The sequence below is a fragment of the Phoca vitulina genome, unplaced genomic scaffold (assembly GCF_004348235.1).
Source record: "Phoca vitulina isolate PV1807 unplaced genomic scaffold, GSC_HSeal_1.0 scaffold28, whole genome shotgun sequence".
Taxonomy (NCBI): domain Eukaryota; kingdom Metazoa; phylum Chordata; class Mammalia; order Carnivora; family Phocidae; genus Phoca; species Phoca vitulina.
The window spans coordinates 12550716-12575624 of NW_022589731.1; the positions used below are offsets into that span (position 1 = coordinate 12550716).

At 33.6% G+C, this 24909-nt stretch overlaps 1 protein-coding gene and 1 non-coding gene across 6 annotated transcripts in view; both read left to right on the forward strand.

The window, feature by feature from the left end:
- ATRNL1 (attractin like 1) overlaps positions 1–24909 on the forward strand; it is an 839540-nt gene that overhangs the window by 488716 nt on the left and 325915 nt on the right. The gene's annotated exons all lie outside the window — the stretch shown is intronic.
- On the forward strand, positions 23386–23521 carry LOC116644157. Its single transcript, XR_004301707.1, has one exon. It is a non-coding gene; the product is annotated as a U4 spliceosomal RNA (small nuclear RNA).

The following is a 24909-nucleotide window of genomic DNA, read 5'->3' on the forward strand; positions in this document are numbered from 1 at the left end:
TAATACATAAGACCTAAGATAAATTGCTGGTGGTAAGATACTAAACAAATGCACCCACCTCTTTTTTCCTAAAGTGCCAGAATTAAAGATGTTTCTCCAAATATTTTAAATTAATGTATTTTTATATTTTCTAGCTATGCCTGTGGTAGTAAATATGAAATAATGATTGCATTCAGCTTTCTTCTTTATCTGTCACTAAGACTGTATCATAATGTTTAGAGATAGGCTCTCTAACTGTCAGCGTTTGTTACAGTTCAGTGATGCATGACAAAGTGTGAGGGACATTGTCTTCCCACACTGCTAAATGTATTAATACAGTAATGATATTTCCCAGTGACTTTTTACTCAAGGTCAAAATAATGAGATTCATCTGTATTTTGCAACAATTTGTTTATTAATCTATAGGTTTTCCATCTTAGCCTATTTCCTCAAGTTTATTAGGTACTTCCTAAATTTTGAGGCAAATATATGTTACAACTTAAAGAAGCGCTTGTCATTTTTAACCTTTAATTTTGTTTTAAATGATCAACTATGACTTCTCAATTTATCTTTTAAAATAAATAAGCAGCGCTCTCATTTGTTCCTTTTGTTGCTATCTATGAAGAGATAACTTGAGGCAGAATTCTAGATTTCTCTATTGAAATTCTGTTCCTTTTTATGGTTTTAATAAATATAAAAATTATTTTATAAAATAATAATTGCTGAATGATAGCCAAATATTCATTCTGTTCATTCAGTAATCCTCCCTTATTCATATAATGCTTTAAAGTTTGCAACTTGTCTTCACAGGTAATATTTATTTTCATCCTGACAGCAATTATATGTGGTAGATATTTCAGAAAATATTACCCCCATTTTACAGATGAGGAAGTTGAGTTCAAGGATGTTAGAACCCGAAGTTCACACACTTTAAACTTAAAGTTAGGCTTTTTGACTCCAATTTTACTATCTTTCCTTCTATTCCATTCTTATTTGTTTATATTTATTGAAAATCTGAAGATTGCATTGGTATAAATATTACCATGTGCTTTTATAAAATAACAAAGTTACTACTGCAATTAAATATTCACTGCTTCTGGATTAATCTTTCTTAACCATCACTTTCAGTGATGTCACGTTTTACTTAAACTTCAGTCGCTCATTGCCAACCCTATTCCGTCTTCATATATCCATATAACCATTTTCCAAGAGAAACATTTACTCAGGTAAGAGAGTCATTGTTTGTAGATTTTCATTTACTGTAGTTGGTCTCATTTCACTGAGTAGATTACGTATTGATTACAAATGTTTGCATGGGATAATTTCATTTTACTGGTTTAATAGGAACCCAGTGTATGCTATTGGCTTATTAGGAGCTATCTTTCCAATTCCAATCTACCTATATGTCATAAATGACCTTTAATTTTTCCCCATAGTATATTTAGACATTTTGAGGACTCAGTTTGCATTGAAATTTACACTATCCAATGGTATCTTTCCAAGCCAGCTCTGTAAATCTTTTAAATTCTGTATTATTAGCAATGTTATATGCGTGAATTAACTTCCATTACTTATAACTACCCTTCTGCAATGAAGAGTTTTAAAGAGTAAAATATATCATTCAGATATCTGAACTCTGCTGTTCAAAAGTATTCAAGATCAGTAGAAGTAGTACCCACAGGTAATCTGAAAAGCAGATCTGAACTGTAAAGTTCTATGTCAGAATTTTCATTTTGAAAACTCCCTTTAGGTCAAATAATAAGGATCATGAACACTATGTACTCATGTAGATACTTTTGGACAAAAGTTTATTATAGTCATATACTGTAGTAGCCCAATATGTGACAATGGATTCACAGTTATTGTTAAAAGCATGCATTCAAATTTTCAGCCATTTTAATTATGATGTATGGACAGTAACTAGATTTTTTATTAAAGGTCTATAAAGTAAAAATGCATAACATATCAAAATATATATTATAGTTACTAAATAGAATTTCCATTGCTGGAAGTTTGAAGTTATTTTGCTTTTGTGAGAACTTAAGTTCTTAAAAGGATTAAGTTCAGGAAGAATGCCCACAGGTTAAAGCTTCTTTAGTTTTTCTCAGCTTTCACTTTCAAAAGAATATGATTTGAACTTTTGATTGGCAGTAATGAGTTCCTCAATAGTTTAAAATCTCAGTAAACAAGATGGAAAAATTGCTTTAAGCTTTTCGGTAATAGTTACTAGGGATTTAAATTTTTAATTGTTTGGATAATGTAAGTTTACTGATTATGTATAAGTGTAAATAAGTACTTCTATTAATATAAAATACTTTATAGCTAATATATATATATATAGATTCTTTTTTCTTTTTTGTTTTTTTTTTTAATTCCAGTATAATTAACATATAGTGTTATATTAGTTTCAGGTGTATGGTGTAGTGATTCAATAATTTTATACATTACTCAGTGCTCATCACTATAAGTGTAAGTCCTTTTACCTTTTTGCCCATTCCCCCCTCCCACTTTCCCTCTGGTAACCAATAGTTTGTTCTCTATATTTAAGAGTCTATTTTTTTTGTCTCTTTCCATTTTTCAATTGTTTGATGAAATCTTGTAGTATTTGTCTTTCTCTGACTGACTTATTTCACTTAGCATTATATCCTCTAGGTCCATCCATGTTGTTGCTAATGGCAAGGTTTCATTCTTTTTTATGGCTGAGTAATATTTCATTATATATAAATATATACATATATATGTGTATATATATATATACACACCACATCTTTTTTATCCATTCATCTATCAGTGGGCTGCTTCCATATTTTGGCTATTGTAAATAATGTTGCAGTAAACATAAGGGTGCATATATATTTTCAAATTCATATTCTTTGGATACTCAATAGTGGAATTACTGGATCATATGATAATTCTACTTTTAATTTTTTGAGGACCCTCCATATGTTTTCAACAGTGGTTGCACCAGTTTGCATTCCCACCAACAGTGCAAAAGGGGTCCTTTTTTCCCCCATTCTCATCAGCACTTGTTGTTTCTTGTGTTTATTTTAGCCATTCTGACAGGTGTGAGGTGATATCTCATAGTTTTGATTTGCATTTCGCTGATGATGAGTGATGTTGAGCATCTTTTCATGTGGCTGTTGGCCATTTGTATGTCTTCTTTGGAGAAATGTCTGTTCATGTCTTCTGCCCATTTTTAATTGGATTATTTGTTTTTTGACTGTTGAGTTGTATATATATTTCAGATATTCATCCTTTATTGGATATATCATTTGCAAATATCTTCTCCCATGAAGCAGGCCGCCTGTTAGTTTTGTTGACTGTTTACTTCACTGTGCAGAGCTTTTATTTTGATGTAGTCCCAATAGTTTTTTGTTGTTGTTTTTGCTTTTATTTCCCTTGCCTCAGGAGACATATCTAGAAAAATGTTGCTACAGCTGATGTCAGAGAAATTACTGCCTGTGATCTCTTCTAGGATTCTTATGGTTTCAGGTCTTACATTTAGATATTTAATCCATTTTGAATTTATTTTTGTATATGGTGTAAGAAAGTGGTCCAGTTTCATTCTTTTGCATGTTGGTGTCCAGTTTTCCCAACACCATTTGTTGAAGAGACTGTCTTTTTCTCATTGATATTCTTTCCTGCTTTGTCAAAGATTAATTGACCATATAATTGTGGGTTTATTTCTGGGTTTTCTGTCTGTTCCCTTGATCAGTGTGTCTATTTTTATGCTAGTACCATACTGTTTTGATTATTGCAGCTTTGTAGTATATCTTGAAATCTGGAATTGTGATATTTTCGTCTTTGTTCTTCTTTTTTAAGATTGTTTTTTCTATCTGGGGCCTTTCATGATTAGATATATTTAAATATAGAAATTAAGTTAAAATATTATTTTAATGTTATTAAAATATAATATCAATAATTTATATGTATTATGTTTGGTGAAAATTTTGAATTTTTTTAAAAAGGCTTATGATTTTAATAAGATTGTAGAGGCTTCACTGTATCAAAATTATATAGTTTTCTCCACAAGCATCACTGCTTCCTTCGTTTCCTTGTACCCTGTTGGTATGATGTGGAGCTCAGAGTTTCTGACAGTAGACTCGCCAGAATGTGTCTTGTAGAAAGCACTGTTTCAGAGCACAGTGAAATCCAAAGAAAGAAACTCTTCTCTGACCTGTCGGGAGTTACATCCCCAAGTTATCTTATCCCAACTTCTGAGTTGAGGTAATATAGCTATAATTATAAATTAAGAGTGTTTAATTTAGAGTTTTAGAAAAATGACTGATTAAATCTTTGTGTTGTGAATCACTGTTTTATAATCATCATCAAAATTGTGTCAGTCCTTTAGGAACTCACATTTTAAAAGAGAGAAGATTATTTCCTATGTTTACAAGTATATGCAGATATATTTTATTATGCCTTCTAAGCACAAGAATGATTGTTTTGTTTACTTTCTCCTGTTCATTTTTTGGCACATTGCCTAAAAACAGGGAAATGAGCAATGTGGGGTGGGTTAGGGAAAAAAGCAAGGGATTGAATCTCAAATTTTGGCACCTATAATACAAGGCAGAAAGGGACCTATCTGATAGTCAAATATTTGGTTACACTGAGCAGAGGTGGATGATGAAAGATCTGGGGCCTATAGTGCCTACAAAAGTGGTTGAAGGAGTATAAGTTCCCCTTAAGAGAACCATGGTTTCCTCTGTCTCTGCTTCTGGGACAAGAGGACATGCATATGCTGATCTTGATGAGGTGTTAGAAGTCTAATCAGGTGGACATAAGATAATTGACGAAAGTAATAAAATTGTTTACCATTTATTATGCTGGGTTCTGTGCTAAGTGCCCTCTAAAAAATCTTTTTCATTTTTTTTTTTTTACAACTTGTGAGGTAGACAAAATCATTACCCTCACTTTGTAAATCAAGCTTGTAGAGGTTATGTAACTACCCAAGATGGCACAGCTAGTAATGGAGAAACCAGAATGCAAACCCAGGGTGTCATTATTCTAGAAAATATGCTCTTAACCACCACTTTCTGGTGCATTCTGTGGCCTTTCCAAACTTGCAATAAAACCAAATTTGAGTGGTAAGTAGAATAAATGTAATAAACAACTGAAAGCAATTGAATTCTATGAAAATTGTTTTATATTATAGAATCTGTATGACTACAAAAGACTTCCATTTTCTCTTGTTGGCTTTATTTCTATAGAAATGATGATCCAAAACTTCATCAAGAACTGTTCATTTTTTTTCTGAGGACTCTGCAAAGTAATAGTTATAACTGTTTATAATTTTTTATAAGTAAATTAATTTTGATTATGATTAATCTTTAATAGACTTAGAATAACTTGGCTGCTCAAACATCTATGTTCAAATCTTGGTCATGTTATTAAATTTCTGTGTGCCTCAGTTTTCTTATCTGTGAGTTAAGGAAAATAACAGTATGTGCATCATGGAATTGTTGTGAACAATAAATAAATTGCTACATGTGAAGTTCTTAGAACGGTTGTTGCCTTGTCTAAGCACTTAGGTTATTTAATTAGCAATTATTATAAAAGAGGATTGCATGTCAAAATTATGGAATTCAAGGTTAATTCTTTTTAACAAAGTTCAACTAAATATCATCGATTTTTATTATATATGTAAGTAATATTCAAAATGACAGAATGAAAACTTTCTCTTGTCAGATTTTGAGTTAATGAGATTACCATGAAAAGCAAATAACAAATACAATAATTTACCTTTGTTTTACATTTTCAAATATATAGATGATATATTATACAAATGTAGAGTTTCAAGATATAAATCCTCTCCAAACAACACAGTAGTTTTCAAAGGACTTTTTTTATTATATACTTCATGATACAATGAAACAATGAAAGAGAGCTTAATAAGGTGGAACTGATTGGATTGGACATTTGTATACCTCTGTGGGTATTTTTTAATTGTCCATGAGATTGAGTTGTTAAATAAGCAGATTAATATGAGTAACACATAAAGAAAGAAAATAATAAGAACATTGGAAAAATAACTTTATTTCTAATTATAGGTAGAACTTTTGGGCTTATAAAATATGTTCATTTCATTGGGAGAGAAATTTTTACTTATATCAGGTTATTTAGATTCTATTTCATATACTACTTGTTAGATATTTTCAAGATAAAGCATTTACAGTTAAACAGAAGTAGACATATTAGAAAGTATAAATTGATAGATGACTACTATTAGGATTATATAGTTCAATAGATTTAGCTTACATCTTAATAAGTATACTTATGAAGGATTTTAGTCTACTGTCTTTCGAGTGTTTCTCATTATTCTAATGTAAACATTTTTGTAATGGGGCAAGAAGTATATTTATAACATCTTTTTTATTGATTTCAAAAAATACAATTTAAATAGTTAAATAGTGTGAAGTATTTAATTAAATACCATCAGTTATCATCTAATGCGTATAGACAGAGTTTTTGGTTAATATTAGCTTGATTAATATTATTTGAATCATATCTTATAATTTAGGATATTTTATAATTTATCCAAAAACTAGGGCCCATGGTATAGGGACTTCCATTCACAGGATAGGTTAATCAGATCAGCCTTTCCACTGGATTTTAAAACACTTGATATAATTTTTACAATTTCCTAAAAGCATCAGTGAGCCCAGTTGAAAAATAGATAGTAATGACAAGACAAAAAACTAGGGGAAAGGAGAATTGAGAAGTAAGAAGAGTATTGCAGAAGTTTTGCTTTGTTGACATTTAGGTTGTTGACCTCAGAGTGTAAGGGAGAACAAGGAAAAGCCCTACCCAGCACTGGGAATTTGATAGAAAATGCTCACCATACTAAAGTGGAACCTCAAAGAGATGCACATTCAGGGTGTGAATTGGATTTCAATCTGCAACACTCCCATTTTGTAGCCACAAGCTGTTCCTTAAATACCTGCAAGATCCAAAAATATCTTGAACCTTTAGTTTAGTTAAAAGTAGCTTCTGGCAGAAGAAGAAGGAAATCTCTGAAGGAGCACATGTTATCCAACTCCAAAGAATTTCCCAACATATTTTTTTTAAAGGCAAATAAACAGTATACAACCAAAAGTTACCAAACACATGGGAAATAAAGTACCATGAGCAAGAACCGCAAGAAATGGTACATAAGTAGAACAGACCTGAAGATTTTATTTATTTAGTTAGTTTCAAGTTTTTATTTAAACTCTAGTTAGTTAACATGTAGTATAATATTGGTTTCAGGAGTAGAAATTAGTGAGTCATCATTTACATATAACACCCAGTGCTCATCACAACAAGTGCCCTTCTTAACACCCATCACCCATTTAGCCCATCCCCCACCCACCTTCCCTCCATCAACCCTCTGTTCTCTATAGTTAAGAGTCTTTTATGGTTTGCCTCCGTCTATTTTCCCCCCTTCTCCTGTGTTCATCTGTTGTTTCTTAAATTCCACATATGAGTGAAATCATATGGTATTTGTCTTTCTCTGACTTGTTTCACTTAGCATAATACATTCTAGCTCCATTTTGATGATTGAGTAATATTACATTGTGTGTGTGTGTGTATATATATATGACATTTTTCCAAAGACATACTGGCTAACAAACACATAATAGACATGTATATATACGCTACATCTTCTTTATCCATTTCTTTATCCATTCATCAGTTGATGGACGTTTGGGCTCTTTCCATAATTTGGTACTGTAGATAATGCTGCTATAAACATTGGGGTGCATGTGTCCCTTCAAATCAGTATTTTTGTATCCTCTGGATAGATATCTAGTAGTGCAATTGCTGAGTCATAAGGTAGTTCTGCTGAGCAGAGAGCCCGACATGGGGCTTGATCCCAGGACCCTAGGATCATGACCCGAGCCGAAGGCAGATGCCCAACCGACTGAGCCACCCAGGCGCCCCTGTGCAGAAGTTTTTTTATCTTGATGAAGTCCCAATAGTTCATGTTCCCCTTGCTTCAGGAGAAGTATCTAGTAAGAAGTTGCTTCAGCTGATGTCAAAGAGTTTACTGCCTGTGTTCTCCTCTACGATTTTGATGGTTTCCTGTCTCACATTTAGGTCTTTCATCTGTTTTGAATTGATTTTTGTGTACAGTGTAAGAAAGTGGTCCAGTCTACCCAAATGAGAAATTTGTGTTGTTTCTCATTTGGGTAGATTGTAAATAGAGCTCTTATAAACATATTTGCATAGGTTTTTGTATGAATGTAAGTTTTCATTTCTTTAGTGTAAATGCCTAGAAGTAAGATTACTAGATCATATGGTAAGTGTATGCTTTATATAGTTAGTAATTGTTGAGATACACCCACATACTACATTTTTATGCATATTAGACCTTCTCCCTTCTATCCCTTTTATTTTCCCTGATGTTTACAGCCTTTAGAATTTCAATTGATGAATAATCTGTTGGTGTCAAACTCTCTTAGTTCTTAAGCATGTCTACTTTGTCTTTGTTTTATAAAGATATTTTCACTGGGGGTATAGAGTTTTAATTTTAAATTAATTTATTTTTCAGTTTTACAAGATCTATTTGGTTATATTTCAAGTCTGCTATGTTACTTTTTATAGTTCTCAGTTATTTCTAGATTTTTTTCAAACTCCTTTTTATTTCTTTCAGTATAGTAGGCGTGGATATCTTGTAGTATGTATATAGTATGTAGGGTAGGTTGGAGTGGAGATAACTTTCTGCAGGCTCAATTGTAAGTGGTTATTTTAAAAGGTGCCTTGGAAAAAGCGAAGTGGAAGCTCAGGATGGTTATTCTAAGCTCAGGTCCTTGTCTGAGTGTCTAGACTTTAGGTGTGAGCAGGGTTGTTATACTGTAAAATGCCCAGGCAGCTATTGAAAATAGTTGTTTTTCTCATCACCGGATAAATGGAAATGGAAGGAATTCAGTAAGATCATGGGTTTCATGAGATTGATCTATGTGATATTTTAGTTTTAGTGGACATTGCATTTAATGAGAAAAATAGTAATATATTTGAAACAGTACATTTTTGTTCTTCAAGCCAAATGCCTTCTGTAGCCCCATATACTGATGATTTGGAATGTAGCTAGAAGTTGTGTAGATAATTTGAAAATAAAGGAACTGTCAGTGCAAATTTTTGAGCTGAGAGAAATTTGGGATTGCCTGAATTTTTTGTTTTGGCAATTTAAAAAATATATATAATAAATCACAAAGAAACAAATAATCATTCATATTCCCACCACCCTGAATGAAATGAAGCATATTTTCTTATAGTTTTGTTCCCTTTTTTAAATGAAGAAAAATCACTATTGTTGCTAAAAAATATTTTACATGTTTATTGAAAATATTCTTAAAAAGAAAAGTATAAGAATGACAGAAAAAAGAAACCAAAATATCTCTGTCTAGAACTCATCATCCATAACATTCTGGAAATAACTTTCTATATATATAGAGAGAGAAAAATGCAGGATGAAAGGAAGGAAGGCCAACAGGTAGGAAGAAAGATTTATGGTAAATGTAGGTGCCACTTTTATGAAAAGAATTTTATTTCATTTGACTTTAATTCAGTAGAAGAAATGACAACTAAAGTTAAACCAAAATAATTCTTGAATGTCAAAAATTTTATTACCAAAGGAAGTATTAATTCCTAAAATATTCCTCTAGGATTAAAATAAGAAATTATGAAAAATATTGAGAATTTAGAATCAAATGGATTTTTAAACTGCATGATTTTAGCTTTAGAGAATTTTTTGATAACATGCTTTGATAAAAGAGAATATTAGTGCTTTCATCTGCATTGTACATCTCCCCTCCCCCACCCTCCCAATTTTGTTAATTGTATATTTCTTAGATTGTCCTAATTTGTAAGATTCACTTTCTGTTCTATGAATTCCTAGGGTTGGTTAGTATTAGTTACATATTTGATGGATATGATACACACTACCAATTTTTTACCACAGCTAACTCTTATATTTTGATTTATCTCTTCATTGACTGGGTTTTATTGTCAAGTAGTTTTTTTTTTTTTTTTTAAAGATTTTATTTATTTATTTGAGAGAGAGAGAATGAAAGAGAGAGCACATGAGAGGGGGGAGGGTCAGAGGGAGAAGCAGGCTCCCCGCCGAGCAGGGAGCCTGATGCGGGACTCGATCCCGGGACTCCAGGATCATGACCTGAGCCGAAGGCAGTCGCTTAACCAACTGAGCCACCCCAGGCGCCCTGTCAAGTAGTTTTTTTGTTTGAGTTTTTATTTTAGGAAGCTTTCATGAGAGCTCCATTTTCCAAACATAAAGTTCTAAAATTTTTTGTGTTCCAGCACCTTTAGAGTATCAGTCAGTTAGGCCCAAAGAAATACCTAACAGTTTTATTTATGAAGGGGTTAGAGTCAAACGGTTCAACAAGTATTTGTAGCCTGATGATTTACTAGGTATTTTAAAAATGCACACAAATTAAGAGAAAAAATAGTATTTTATTTCATTCTTAAATAACGTTCATCATCTACTAATAAGATGTAAGACACTACAGAGCTTCTCAAATCTTGGAATCAGATTATGCTATACACATTTACTGTCACATATTTATTTTCATGTGGTTCTTGCTTTTTGTTATAGCAACTGCTGAAAATTCAGTCTCACAAAAATGTGACATTATCTAAAGGAAAGTAGCACATTCTGTTGAAATTGGTGTCTACTTCAAGCAATAATCTATGCAATGTGCCTATAAGTAATATCACTATATATACATTTAGTGTTTGATGAAAGTTTTGCCTATTGCATTAATATTATAACAATCATCATTTACTCTATAATTTGTGGTATTTTCCTATTTGTGTACCAAAATTGAGCCTGGGAGGATAATTGCTATGTCCCTGACTGAGTTCCCAGGACTCCATTCTTGCTTCTGAGAGCAATTTAATCAAGGACAATGCTGAAGGAGAGATGGGTGACCCTGTATGTTTATATATTTTCTACCTCAATGAACAATCTCTTTTCTCTCCAGAGGAAACTTCAGCACCCTTAAATCAAAGCCCTCAAGCAACCCCAGCTTTCCCCTTTGTTAGTATAAATATTATGCTCAACTGTGCATCCTTACTCAACTGATCCCCACACCTTCTCTCTCACCTCCTGAATTTGCCCCAGTCTACCTTGCAGAGCAAATATCGAATTAATTATAATTCTTACCACTTGGTATGTGTCCTCACCATCTGAGGCTGGTACTGACTTAAAACAAGATATCCAGTAGTAATAAACCTTTCTTAAATAGGTTGGATATATATCATCATTTATACAGACACATGCACACACATACTAGTTTTGTTAAGAATATATTAATTATAACTAAAGAAAACTCTTAAACATGATGACATATATAACCTATAAATTGTGGGATGAATAGTTTGTATTCCTGTGTCAATTGTTATAGAGTGGGGAAAAAGGATTAAGAATAATTACATTTTATAAATTGCTCGGTAGCCAAAGCAGCATAGGTTCATTTGAAACATCAGCTGTCCTGGTAATTATCATACTTAGAGTTAACAGTAATTTGGCTCAAATAATTTATTTTTGGTCTCTATATTGCTTAAGCATCTGTTCATGAATTAGTTTTTGTAATGTTTCATATGTTTTGGTTCATGTTTGGCATTTTTGGTTCTGCTACAAAAATGAGATAAAACCATAGATTTTCTAAGTAGTCCTTGGACAATATTTAATATGTTCTCTTAGACAGGAAGCAAATTAAGTTATTTTAAGTTGTTCTTCATAGATTTTTTTCATCTTATTCATATTTGATATTAGTAATGAACTTGCAAATCAGTTTCTCAGAGTACACAAACTAAATTCATTCTGATATAAAAGAAAAATAAACAATTTGTCCAGAGGAAGGTATTCTATTACTGATTTATGGATAGATAAAATATAAAATATATTTTATCTAAATCAATTTATGACATTGTTTTGGTCTTACATATGAATAAGATGGAATCGATCATCTAACACCTGTGTAAGAGTCATTTCCTCATATAGAAATCATCAGTAAATATGGTGTACTCTCGATTAGCCACTCTTAAAAATCTTTGGCATATATATATTTCCAAATAGTGAGGTTTAACATATTTCTGCCCCCATATAAACTCCATATTTCATGCTTTGATGATAGAAATAAAATTAGGCAGGTGAGTAAATTTTTTAAAGTATTTTTTGAATGAAGTGAAATTCACAAAACAAAATTAAACATTTTAAAGTAAACAATTCAATGTCATTTAGAGCATTTACAGTGATGTGGAACCACCACCTATATCTAGTTCCAAAACTTTTTCATCACCACAAAATAAAATGCTATATCCATTAAGCAGCTGTCCCCCATACTCCTCTCCCCTTGCTAGATACCTGGCAATGACCAACCTAAGTTGTCTCTATGGATGTACCTATTATGAATATTTCATATAAATGGGACCACACATTTTTGCATCTGGCTTCTTTGATTTCACACAATATATTAAAGTTTATTCATGTTATAGCATGTATCATTACTTCATTGTATGTATATACCACAACTTGTTTGTCCATTAATGGATATTTGGACTGTTTCTACCTTTTGGGTATTGTATTGTAACTATCTATAAATCATAGTGCTCCTATGAACATTAGTGTGTGCATATGTATTTGTTTGAGTACCAGTTTTCAATTATTTTGGGTATATTCCTAGGAGTAGAATTTCTGATTAATATAGTTTATTCTATGTTTAACTTTTTGAGGAACCACCAACATGTATTCCATAGTCCAAAATGAACCATTTTATATCCCTACCAGCAATGTATAAGGGTTCCAGTTTCTGCATATTTTTGCCATTTGCTATTTTCTACTTTTTAAAAATTATAACTATCCTTGTAGGTGTGAAGTGGTATCTCATTGTGATTTGGATTTGCATCCCTAATGACTAAAATTTTTGAGCATCTTTTGATGAGCATTTTGGCCATTTTTTTGTTGTTGTAATATATTCAGTATAGTAGACCCTTAATGTATATATTATATATTATTTGCAAATATTTTCTCCCATATATTGTCTTTTCACTTTCTTGAAAATCTTGTTTGATGCACAAAAGTTTTAAATTTTGATGAAATCTAATTTGCATGTTTTTTTTCTTTTGTTGTTTGTGTTTTTGGTGTCATATCTGAGAATTTAGTGCCAAATCCAAGGTTATGACATTTTACTCCTATGTTTTCTTCTAAGTGTTTTATGGTCTTAGCTCTTACAGTCAAGTGATTGATTCACTTTGAGTTAATTTCTGTATAAAGTGTGAAGTAGGGTTCTGACTTCTTTTTCTTTTTTTTAAAATCCAGTTGCCATAGTACCATTTCTTGAAAACATATCTTTTTCCCTCATTGAATGGTTCTGGTCCCCAAATCAATTGGCCATAGACATGTGGGTTTATCTCTGAACTCTCATTTCTATTCCATTGGTTAATATGTTTATCTTTACAAATATTTTAAGGCTAAATAAAATAGGAATTGTGAATTATCCACACATTTAAAAAATTATTTGCTTGTAATTTTTAATTAAGTCACAATTATGTAGATACTGTGTTGTAGGCATTCTGTTAGGCAGAAGGAGCATAAAGTTGAATACACACTACCCCTACTCTCAAGAATGAGTTTAATGTTTAGTGTGGAGCCAACATAAGTAAATCAACAATTTAATTTTAGTCTGGTAAGGACTAATATTTATTTATTTATTTTTTTTTTTTTTTTTAAAGATTTTATTTATTTATTTGAGACAGAGAGAATGAGAGAGAGAGAGAGCACATGAGATGGGGGAGGGTCAGAGGGAGAAGCAGGCTCCCTGCCGAGCAGGGAGCCCGATGCGGGACTCGATCCAGGGACTCCAGGATCATGACCTGAGCCGAAGGCAGTCGCTTAACCAACTGAGCCACCCAGGTGCCCCAAGGACTAATATTTAGATGGGCACATGATGCTATAGGAGTGTAGGGACATAATGAGTATTCACCTACATTCATTCAACAGGTAATTAGTCTAAATTAATCATAGAACCCTATTCCCCTTGCCAGGGATTTTTCTTTTTCAATGATGGGTTGCTAAGTCACTTTAAGCTAAGAGAGGCCCCAGTAAAGTTTACTAAGGGATTTGTGAAGGGAAATTTTATCACTCTTAAGAGAAAGTCACAAGAAGTTGATCTCTTTCCATTGGAAATTAATGAGGAAAAAATATATTCCCCAAATGTTACCAGCAGTCTTCCATGAAGCCACAATGGAGACTGCAGAGCAGAGAGTCAAAACTGAACTGAGTCCTTGATGGCATGATTGAATCACTGCCTTAACCAACCCTGAAGACTCACCGATCTTTATGTGAATTCATAAATTTTCTTACTATTTATGGCAGTCTGAAAATGGAGTTATTTTTCTTGAAAGTGAAATATCCATATTTTGGGGAGCATAGTGCCAGTGGTATATATAAGTGTGATTAAGGTTCAGATACAGCTTCCCCAAAACAGTGGTATTTGAATTGAATGTTAAAGACTCAGTAAGTTAGCTAAGCAAAAAAGGAGGATGGTATTGCAAGAAGGAACATGAAATGTGAATTACAAAGTAGAAAACATGAGCCCTGATAATAAATAATTTACAATATAATTAGGATAATAGAATATAGATGTAAAAAAACAATACATACTCTCATATGTATTATGTTTCTTAGTTTTCACATCAACACTGTTAAGAAGGTAAATGAGTAGGCGCTCCTGGGTGGCTCAGTTGGTTAAGCATCTGACTCTTGTTTTCAGCTCAAATCATGATCTCAGGGTTGTGAGATTGAGCCTTGTGTCCAACTCCTTGTAGGGTGTGGAGCCTGCTTAAGATTCTTTCTCTCCCTTCTCCCTATGCTCCTCCCCACCCCTGCTCTTGCACGTTCCGTCTCTCTCTTTAAAAAAAAAAAAGAAGAAGAAGAAGAAGGTAAATGAGTGTGAAAGAATAGATAGGAGAGACACTCAGGAATGCCAGACCTCAACAGTAACACAATTAAGTAAACAAATAATTGTTGAGGCCACATTTGCTGATACCACTTACCTGAGGAGTTTTCAAAGCGTAAAAGTTATAATCAGGAGATCATGATATGTTCTAGTTAATGTCTGCCTATAATAGTTTGTTAAATCTGTGACATACAGTGCTGTTACCAAATCCCAGATGGTGATACCTTCTGATATGATCAAGACTGCATTTTGAAGGGAGGAGACCACCTAGTGGACATTTTCAGTGGGGGTTTCTAGGACTGAGCATGGGTAGTGATATCCTGACAAAATGGCAGTCTAGTCTGCTTAGCAAGAGGGAAGAATATCTTCAACTGTTGTGGGAACTTTGTTTATTCCAATGGAAATGCTTATTACCCCATGACATTTTCATTGTGATTTAATTTCCCAAATAGAGTGGGGTCAGTGAAAGAATCCCCTGCTGACAAAACTGCTACTTGTGTCTGACATTAATTTTTATTAATATAAATTAATGAAGTTGAATTTTATTTCTTAGGGTTTTTTGAGTCTTGATTCTGATAAAGCAGTATGATACATTGGTTAAGACTGCATACTCTGAGATTAAGAATTCCTCATATCAGTGAGGTCATATGATACATGTCTTTCTCTGATTGACTTATTTCGCTCAGCATAACACTCTCCAGTTCCATCCACGTCATTGCAAATGGCAAGATAGCAGGAGGGGAAGAATGAATGGGGGGAAATCGGAGGGGGAGATGAACCATGAGAGACAATGGACTCTGAAAAACAACCTGAGGGTTCTAGAGGGGGAGTGGGGTGGGAGAATGGGTTAGCCTGGTGATGGGTATTAAGGAGGGCACGTATTGCAATGAGCACTGGGTGTTATACGCAAATAATGAATCAGGGAACACTACATCAAAAACTAATGATGTAATGTATGGTGATTAACATAACATAATTAAAAAAAAAGAGTGCATACTCTGGGGGCACCTGGGTGGCTCGGTTGGTTAAGTATCTGCCTTTGGCTCAGGTCATGATTTCAGGGTTCTGGGATGGAGTCCCATGTTGGGCTCCCTGCTCAGCAGGGAGTCTGCTTCTCCCTCTCCCTCTCCCTCTGCCCCTTTCCCCTGCCCGTGCTCTCTCTTTCTCTCTCTCTCTCCAATAAATAAATAAATAAATAAATAAATAAATAAATAAAATCCTTAAAAAAAAAAAAAGACTACATACTCTTGAGCCAGACTGACTATTGGGTTCAGATACCAACTTAGTGACATAGTAGCTGTATAATTGAGAGTTACTTAAGTTCTCTGCCTGTTTCCTGAACCTTTCTTATTTAGTTGTTATGAGAATTAAATGTTATCCATGTTTAGTGTACTGGAATAGTGTTTGGCATAAAATCGGTAGTCAATAAATTTTATTCTAATAGCTATTTTATTAATGTTCAGTTATTATGGTACTAATTCCTTCTAAGTCATCGATAAAAACAACTTCCCAGGTCTATGAGACTGAGGGCCAGGAGTTGCGCTGTACTGGGGAAGCCAAGTTATCCCTACTAAAGGATACGCTTCAGCAAATAGCCAGTGTCCTTGGGCTACATCATTTTCATCCATGACATGTGTAGTATCATTGTTTCCCATGACAGAATAAATGAGTAGCCATCTGATACTGGCAACGGACCTCTGGAGTGAGAATGATTTTCCCAATGTCACAGAGCAAGTAATTTTTGGGCTTCTGGCCTGAATCCTAGTCACCTGACTCCATAATCCTGTGATCATTTCATTGTCTAATGAAAATATAAAATTTTCTAGCCCTCCTGCTTCTTTTGTTCTCAGGTTAATAGGATTTATTTAAGCAAATACAGTTAAATGTTCCCCAAAGTGGTTAAAAGCAACGTATTTCCTGCAAAAATCATACCTCTTGTTATGTGGCTGCATCTCATTTTAGAGCAAGTTCAGTTAAAAGATAATGCAGCAAGATCTTCTAGAAAATAGCACTTAGGTAATGGTGTATATTTATTCTTTAAACATTAGTTTCCTTAACAAATTTTGATTTCTCTCATTAAAATATGAATCATGCATTATATAATTATTTTTTAAAGATTTATTTACTCTAGAGAGAGAGTGCACATGAGTGGGGGGAGGGGTAGAGGGAGAGAATCTTCAAGCAGACTCCCAACTGAGCATGGAGCCAGATGTGGGGCTTGATCCCATGACCCATGAAATCATGACCTGAGCTGAAACCAAGAGTCAGATGATTGACTGAGCCATCCAGGTGCCCCATGTATTATATAACTGCATCACAAAACTATAGTAAACACATCTTAATTTTTCATAGGATACACATATAATTTATATGATTTAGATTATTTGCATTTAGAGTGCAGGCTTAGTGCTGCAATGGAGAAATAAACCAAGATGGTCGACAAGTGTTTGTCTACCATAGTATCCCAGGGCTGGGGAGTGGCTCAGGGCAGGCAGGCAACTCTGTTCCACAAGTCCACAAATGAGCGGAGGTTCATTTTTATTCTCTGCTGTGCTCTAGGATGTTGTCCTTATTTACATGCCAGAGCTGGCTCTCAAGCACTACATCCTTATATTCCAGCCCGTGTGACCATGAGAAATGAGAAATCAGAACTTTTTCAGATTCATTTTTAAAGAGTATATGTGGTAGTTGCCTTCATCACTCTGTTCACATTCCACTGTTCAAAATTTAAATTACTAGCTGCAGAAGATTATGGGAAATATGGTCTTTAACTATGTGGCCTGTACTTGTATAAAATTCACTGTTACCAATGAACAGTGTTAAATAAACCCACATGGATAAGTGACTTTTAGGGAGTAGGTGAAGGTAAGGAGATCATATGGGTGAGTAATCATCCAGTTATATGAATGTGAAGTAATAAATGATCCTATCAGGCTTGTGAGGTTGGAAGTGAGTCAGATTGTGTGAATCCAATACTGTGGAAGAAGCACAATATCTTTATGACTAGGATAGAAAGAAAAGAAAAAGATTAATGCTTGATTATTTTTTATTATCTTCAGGGAATAAGCAAGTTGGCTATAAGTAAGAACTCCTTATCTATTATATTCAAAGTAAAACTAGAGACAGAAGTAGGATGTTTCTTTCTTTAAATAAGGGTTTTATAATTTTTAAAGAATCTATTTGGCTCAGGACATCAACTGTCTCTCTCTTATTTTACTCAAATATGTAGCCAATTTTATTTATCTGAGCAAGCTACCTAATTTTACATGTTGTGATATTTTGGTATTCCTTTAGAGTTCTCAGAAATCATTAATATAAAGAGAATATGCATCTGGTGATGGAATATACTCCATTATTTATTTGTTATTTACCATACTGGAAAATTCTAGTAGGTAGAAAATAATGAGATTATCGCATATACACACAATTTTTTGATGAGCCACAATACATGAATAATATAAAGCCAAGTTTTAAAATCCTCAGTCAATATTATAAATACAAATCCTAAGCCCTTAAGCTAAAATTTCACGAGACAGTCTTCTTGTCCATTATTCATTACAAAAATGCACATATCTCTAATGGGAAAACCACTTCTATCATGAAATACAGAAGATGTGTGAGTCTTAGTTCTGTCTATGCTAATGTAAGTATTTTTATCACTACAGGTTTGTAGGCTTGGTTGTTTTGGGATTCATCTGTGACAGTTTCTTTCTGTGTGTTTGAATTTGATGTATAGATGTATGCTATGAGGACACAAGCTTATTCTTTTCTTTTGTAGGACTTCAGAGTCATTTCAAAGGCATGAGTTGAAATGTTTTAGTAGCAGACCGATAGCCATGGGTTTTTAAGATATTTTTTCAAGTTTTTTTATTATTATTATATTATGTTAATCACCATACATTACATCATTAGTTTTTGATATAGTGTTCCATGATTCATTGTTTGCGTATAACACCCAGTGCTCCATGCAGAACGTGCCCTCTTTAATACCCATCACCAGGCTAACCCATCCCCCACCCCCCTCCCCTCTAGAACCCTCAGTTTGTTTTTCAGAGTCCATCGTCTCTCATGTTCATCTCCCCCTCCAATTTCCCCCCCTTCATTCTTCCCCTCCTGCTATCTTTTTCTTTCTTTCTTTTTTTTTTTTAACTTATAATGTATTATTTGTTTCAGAGGTACAGATGGGTGATTCAACAGTCTTGCACAATTCACAGTGCTCACCATAGCACATACCCTCCCCAATGTCTATCACCCAGCCACCCCATCCCTCCCACCCCCCCCCACTCCAGCAACCCTCAGTTTGTTTCCTGGGATTAAGAATTCCTCATATCAGTGAGGTCATATGATACATATCTTTCTCTGGTTGACTTATTTCGCTCAGCATAACACTCTCCAGTTCCATCCACGTCGTTGCAAACGGCAAGATTTCATTCCTTTTGATGGCTGCATAATATTCCATTGTATATATATACCACATCTTCTTTATCCATTCATCTGTCGATGAATGTCAATGGCTCTTTCCACAGTTTGGCTATTGTGGACATTGCTGGATAGCCATGGGTTTTAATTCAAAAATAAGTGTAGGCAATAATACTAACACATGCCTACTTGCATTTGTTTCCAATTGTTTCCAAGACAAATAGAATGAATAGTAGTTTATTAGCACTGACTCCCCATGATACCCTATTGAGTGTGTGACATGTGCTTTTTAAAAGTTGTAAATACTGCAAGCATAACCTAATAACGCCTTTTTTTTAAAACTCATTAGCAGTTTTAGCAACAAGTCCTTTATACCTTAGAAATAATCAAAGATAGAGATTCTAAAGTAATTTGACACTACTGAAGCCTTAGAAAGTGGGCCTTTTCAAATTTCCTATGGTAAGCATGAGGCAAGGTCTATATTTGGTATTAGCTGTGAGTAAAGAGTTTTTAATTTATAAAATAAATTTACCTTTATTATCTTTATTTTTTATTATCCTCAAATCTGTCATCATTCCTATAATAGAGAAAAGAGGGAGAAAAGCAAGTGTTATATGTAATATCCTCTAATGAAATTTTTTTTTTTTTAAAGATTTTATTTATTTATTTGAGACAGAGAGAATGAGAGAGAGAGAGCACATGAGAGGGAGGAGGGTCAGAGGGAGAAGCAGGCTCCCTGCCGAGCAGGGAGCCCGATGCGGGACTCGATCCAGGGTCTCCAGGATCATGACCTGAGCCGAAGGCAGTCGCTTAACCAACTGAGCCACCCAGGCGCCCCCTCTAATGAAATATTAATACCATGATCTGAAAATTAATTATGAGAAAAGTCAGCTAAACTAATTTTAACCATTAAAACATTTTAAATCACTTCAGATTTTGATATATACAACACACCATGATTATTATGCACTTTTATTATCTTTGGCAAATTATCCTTACCATTTTCTATGTCACTACAATGAAATGGATTTTCCATTTCATGCTACACAGTAGCAATTCATTAGTGTCTATAATGGCACTTGAATTCAATCAACCATATTAAACACTGACCTAGTTTCAGAATGGTTCAAAGAATAGTGATACATATATTTGGATTTTGATAGTCTTAGATTCTGGTAAAAGGTAACATATTTAAGCACTGATAAAATTCATACTGGAACAATGAGTTTAATTGGCCACCAGACAGTAAGGAAATAAGATGTCAAAAATCTGTGTAATTTAGTAATCCATTAAGCCTAATGTAGCTGCATATGCCAAAGGATTTGACAAAATTGTATTTTAGATAATCATTGTCATCCTTTTCTATTTGAATAAAATTTAGAAAAAAATGCTTAATCTGAAAGATTTTAAATTATATATATATTTTTACTACACGGAAGTAAATATTATGCTCAAGTATTTAAAAAGTAGATGCAATTTATTAGTTCCAGAGGAATAAGCTACAGAGTAGGAATAAATATTTTCAATGCATAAACCTGGCAAATGATTCATACTCATAAAAACCAGTTTTACAAATCAATAAAAGAAGATAGATAAACCAGTAGAAAAAGGGTAAAGATTTGAACAGACACTTCATAAAAGAAGATATCCAAATACCCAATAAACATATGTAAAAATTTTCAGTTTCATTAGTCATTAGAAAAATGTAAAATAAAACTACAGTGAGATAACATTATATCACTATCAAATGGCTAAAATGAAAAAGAGCCAATTCTAAGTGTTGTCAAAAATGTGTAGCAATTGAAACTCATTCAATACTGTAAAGAGTGTAAGTTGATACAACCCCTTTAGATAACTGTTTGGCAATGTCTATTAAAGCAAAGCATATGCATACCTTATGACTGATACATTCTGTTCCTAGGTACCTGATAGGAATGCATATATCAGTTCACTAAATCACATGCAAGAATGTTCATAATAGCATTATTAGTAGTAGCCAGAACCTGGTATACTCAAATGCTCATCAACAGTTGGAATTTTTTAAAAGTTAATAATGGTATATACCCTCAGTGTCACACATAGGAAAGAAAATGAGTGAACTTCTACAATTGCATGTAACAATATAGATGAATCTCACAAGCATAATGACTACCAAAGGGGAAGAAAAAGACCAGAAACATAAGAATAAATACTGTCTGACTCAGTTTATTTAAAGTTTAAAAACATGCAAAACTAACCAGTATGTTGTTTCAGGTTAGTACTTACCCATGTGAGGGGTAGTATTTACTGGGAGTAGTATAAGGACACCTTCTAGGGTGCTGCTGCTAATAGGATTTCTTATTCTGGATCCTCTTTATACAGATATATCTAATTTTTGAAAGATAATTGAGCTATCAACTTATGATTTATAGACTTATGTGTGTTTTCTACTTCAATAAAATTTTAAAAATATATTTGGTGTCTGAGAACCAAACTGAGGGGTTCTAGAGGGGAGGGGGTTAGGGGCATGGGTTAGCCTGGTGATGGGTATTAAAGAGGGCACGTACTGAATGGAGCACTGGGTGTTATATGCAAACAATGAATCATGGAACACTACATCAAAAACTAATGTTGTAATGTATGGTGATTAACATAATAAAATAAAAAAATATAAATATATACATATATATGTGTGTGTGTGTGTGTGTGTGTATTTGGTGTGGGAGGTGAATAGCAGAAGGGACCCAATCATAACAAGGAGACCGGTCCTAGAAGCCTCTTTGTCATCTAGGGTCTAAGACTCTCCTCCCTCATGCTAGAGACATGGAGGCAGCCTAGAGACACCAACAGAGGGATCTCACCATGTCCTTATCCCACAGCGGTAGCCTAGGGCAGGCCTGGGAAATCCCTTCTACCTCCTCAGGTAATACTAGCAGTTACTAGCTAACTGGGAGGCCCAGAAGCACCAAATATATAGACCAAAATAAGCCTGCTAAGACTCTGAAAAACTACTAGTAGAACCACAGCCCACAAAAGTATGCCAAGATCTGAGTACTAAAACTAAACAGAGTTAATGTCTGCTACAATAAGATATTTAATAGAATCCAGAGTCTTCTATCATAATAGAACAAATGTCTAGCATGCAATAAAAAAAAAAAATCACCCTTCTTATCAAGAACCAAGCAAATCACAATGTATATGAGAAAAGATAATCAACTGATGCCAACATAGATGAATGAGATACTGGAATTTTCAAATAAGGATTTTAAAGCAGCCATCATAAAAATTTTCAACAATGAAATACAAATTCTCTTTAAAAATTAAAAGAGTAGGAAAGCTCAGCAAAAAAAAAAAAATAGAAATTATAAAAAACCAGTATACCAAAACAATTGTATTTCTGTACACTAGGAATGAATAATCTGTAACTGAAATTAAATGTAATTCCATTTACAAGAGCATAAAATAGAATAAGATGGGAACAAATTTAACAAGTAATTTTAAGACTTGTACACTGGCAACTACAAAATGTAGTTGAAAGAAATTAAAGAAGCCCTAAATAAAGAGAAAGATACCTCATGTTTATGAATTAGAAGACTCTATTGTTAAGATGGCAATACTCCCCAGTTGGTATGTAGATTTCATGCAATTCCTATCAAAATCATAGCTGCCTTCCTTGCAGATGTTAAAAACCTGGTCCAAAAATTCATATGGAAATGCAAGAGATCCATGATTGCAAAACCACTCTTGAAAAGCACAGAGCTAGAGGACTCACACTTTCTGATTTCAAAATTTATTGTAAAGCTATAGTGATAAAGACAATGTGGTTCTGGCACAAAAGTAGAAATATAGATTAGTGGAATATAATTGAGAATCCAGAATAAACCTTAACATTTATGGCTAATTGGTTTCTGCTAAGGGTGCCAAGACAATTCAGTGGAGGAAAGAATAGTCTTTTTAACAAATGGTGCTGGGATAACTTGCTGCACACATGCAAAATCATGAGGTTGATCACTCTACCTCACACCATGTACAAAAATTAACTCAAAATAGCTTTGCGCAGTGGCAGTATCATAGCCAATGAGGTTTATCCGAGGCGCGATTATTGCTAATTCAAAATAAAGCATACACCTAAATATAAAACTAAAACTATAAAATTCTTAGAAGAAAACATAGGGGTAGATATTCATGACATTGGATTAGGTGGCAGTTTCATAGATTACTCAAAAATCACAACAACAGAAGAAAAAATACTTAAATTGGACCTCATGAAATGAAAAACTTTTATACTTCAAGAGACACCATGAAAAAAGTAAAAAGACAGCCTGCAGAATGGGAGAAAATATTTGCAAATCTGATATTCTGTATCAGGATAGGGACTTGTACTCAAAATATGGAGAATTCATTCAACTTAATATAATAAACAAAATCAATTTAAGTACAGAAAATAAGCAAATAAATTGAACTGATATTTTTTCCAAAGAAAATAAATAAATGGCTAATAAGTACATGAAAAGTTACTTAACATCATTAGTGGTTAGGACAATGCAAATCAAAACCAGGGTGAGATACCACTTGACATCCACAAGTATACCTTTAATCTGAAAGACAGACAGTAACAAGTGTTGGTGAGGATGTGGAGCAGTTGAACTTCCATAAACTGCTGTGGGAATGTAAAATTGGGTAACCTCTTTGGAAAATAGTTTGGCTGCACCTCAAAAGTTAAACATAGAATTACCATGGGACCAAGCAATTTCACTCCTATGTATATACCCAGGAGAAATTTAAAAATAGGCCCATACAAAACTTGTTTGAAATATTCATAGCAATATTATTTGCAATAGCCAAGAAATGGAAACAACCCAAATGTCTATCAACTGATGAATGAAAAACAAAATGTGGTACATACATAACAATGGAATACTATTTGGTAATTAAAAAGAATGAAGTATTAATACATGCTATAACATGGATGAACCTTGAAAGCATTATGCTAAGTGAAAGAAGTCAGACACAGAAGCCACGTAATGTATGATTCCGTTTATATGAAATGTCCAAATAGTCAAATCCATAGAGACAGAAAATAGTGGTTTTGAGAGACTAGGGACACAGGAAATGGGGAGTGACTGCTCATCAGTATGGGGCATTTTTTGGAGGTGATGAAAACATTCTGGAATTAGATAGCAATGATAATTGTAAAACTGTGAATAAATTAAAAACCACTAATTTTGACTTCTTAAGAGGATGAATTTTTTTTTTTTTTTTAAAGATTTTATTTATTTATTTGACAGAGGGAGACACAGCGAGAGAGGGAACACAAGCAGGAGGAGTGGGAGAGGGAGAGGCAGGCTTCCCGCAGAGCAGGGAGCCCGATGCGGGGCTCGATCCCAGGACTCTGGGATCATGACCTGAGCCGAAGGCAGACGCTTAACGACTGAGCCACCCAGGCGCCCCAGGATGAATGTTTTTTATATGTATTTATATATTAGAAAAACTGTATTTAAGAAAAAAGAAAAAATTATAAAACCTAAAAATTCAGTAACAGAAATTTTTTAAAATCCTTGCTGTATGGACT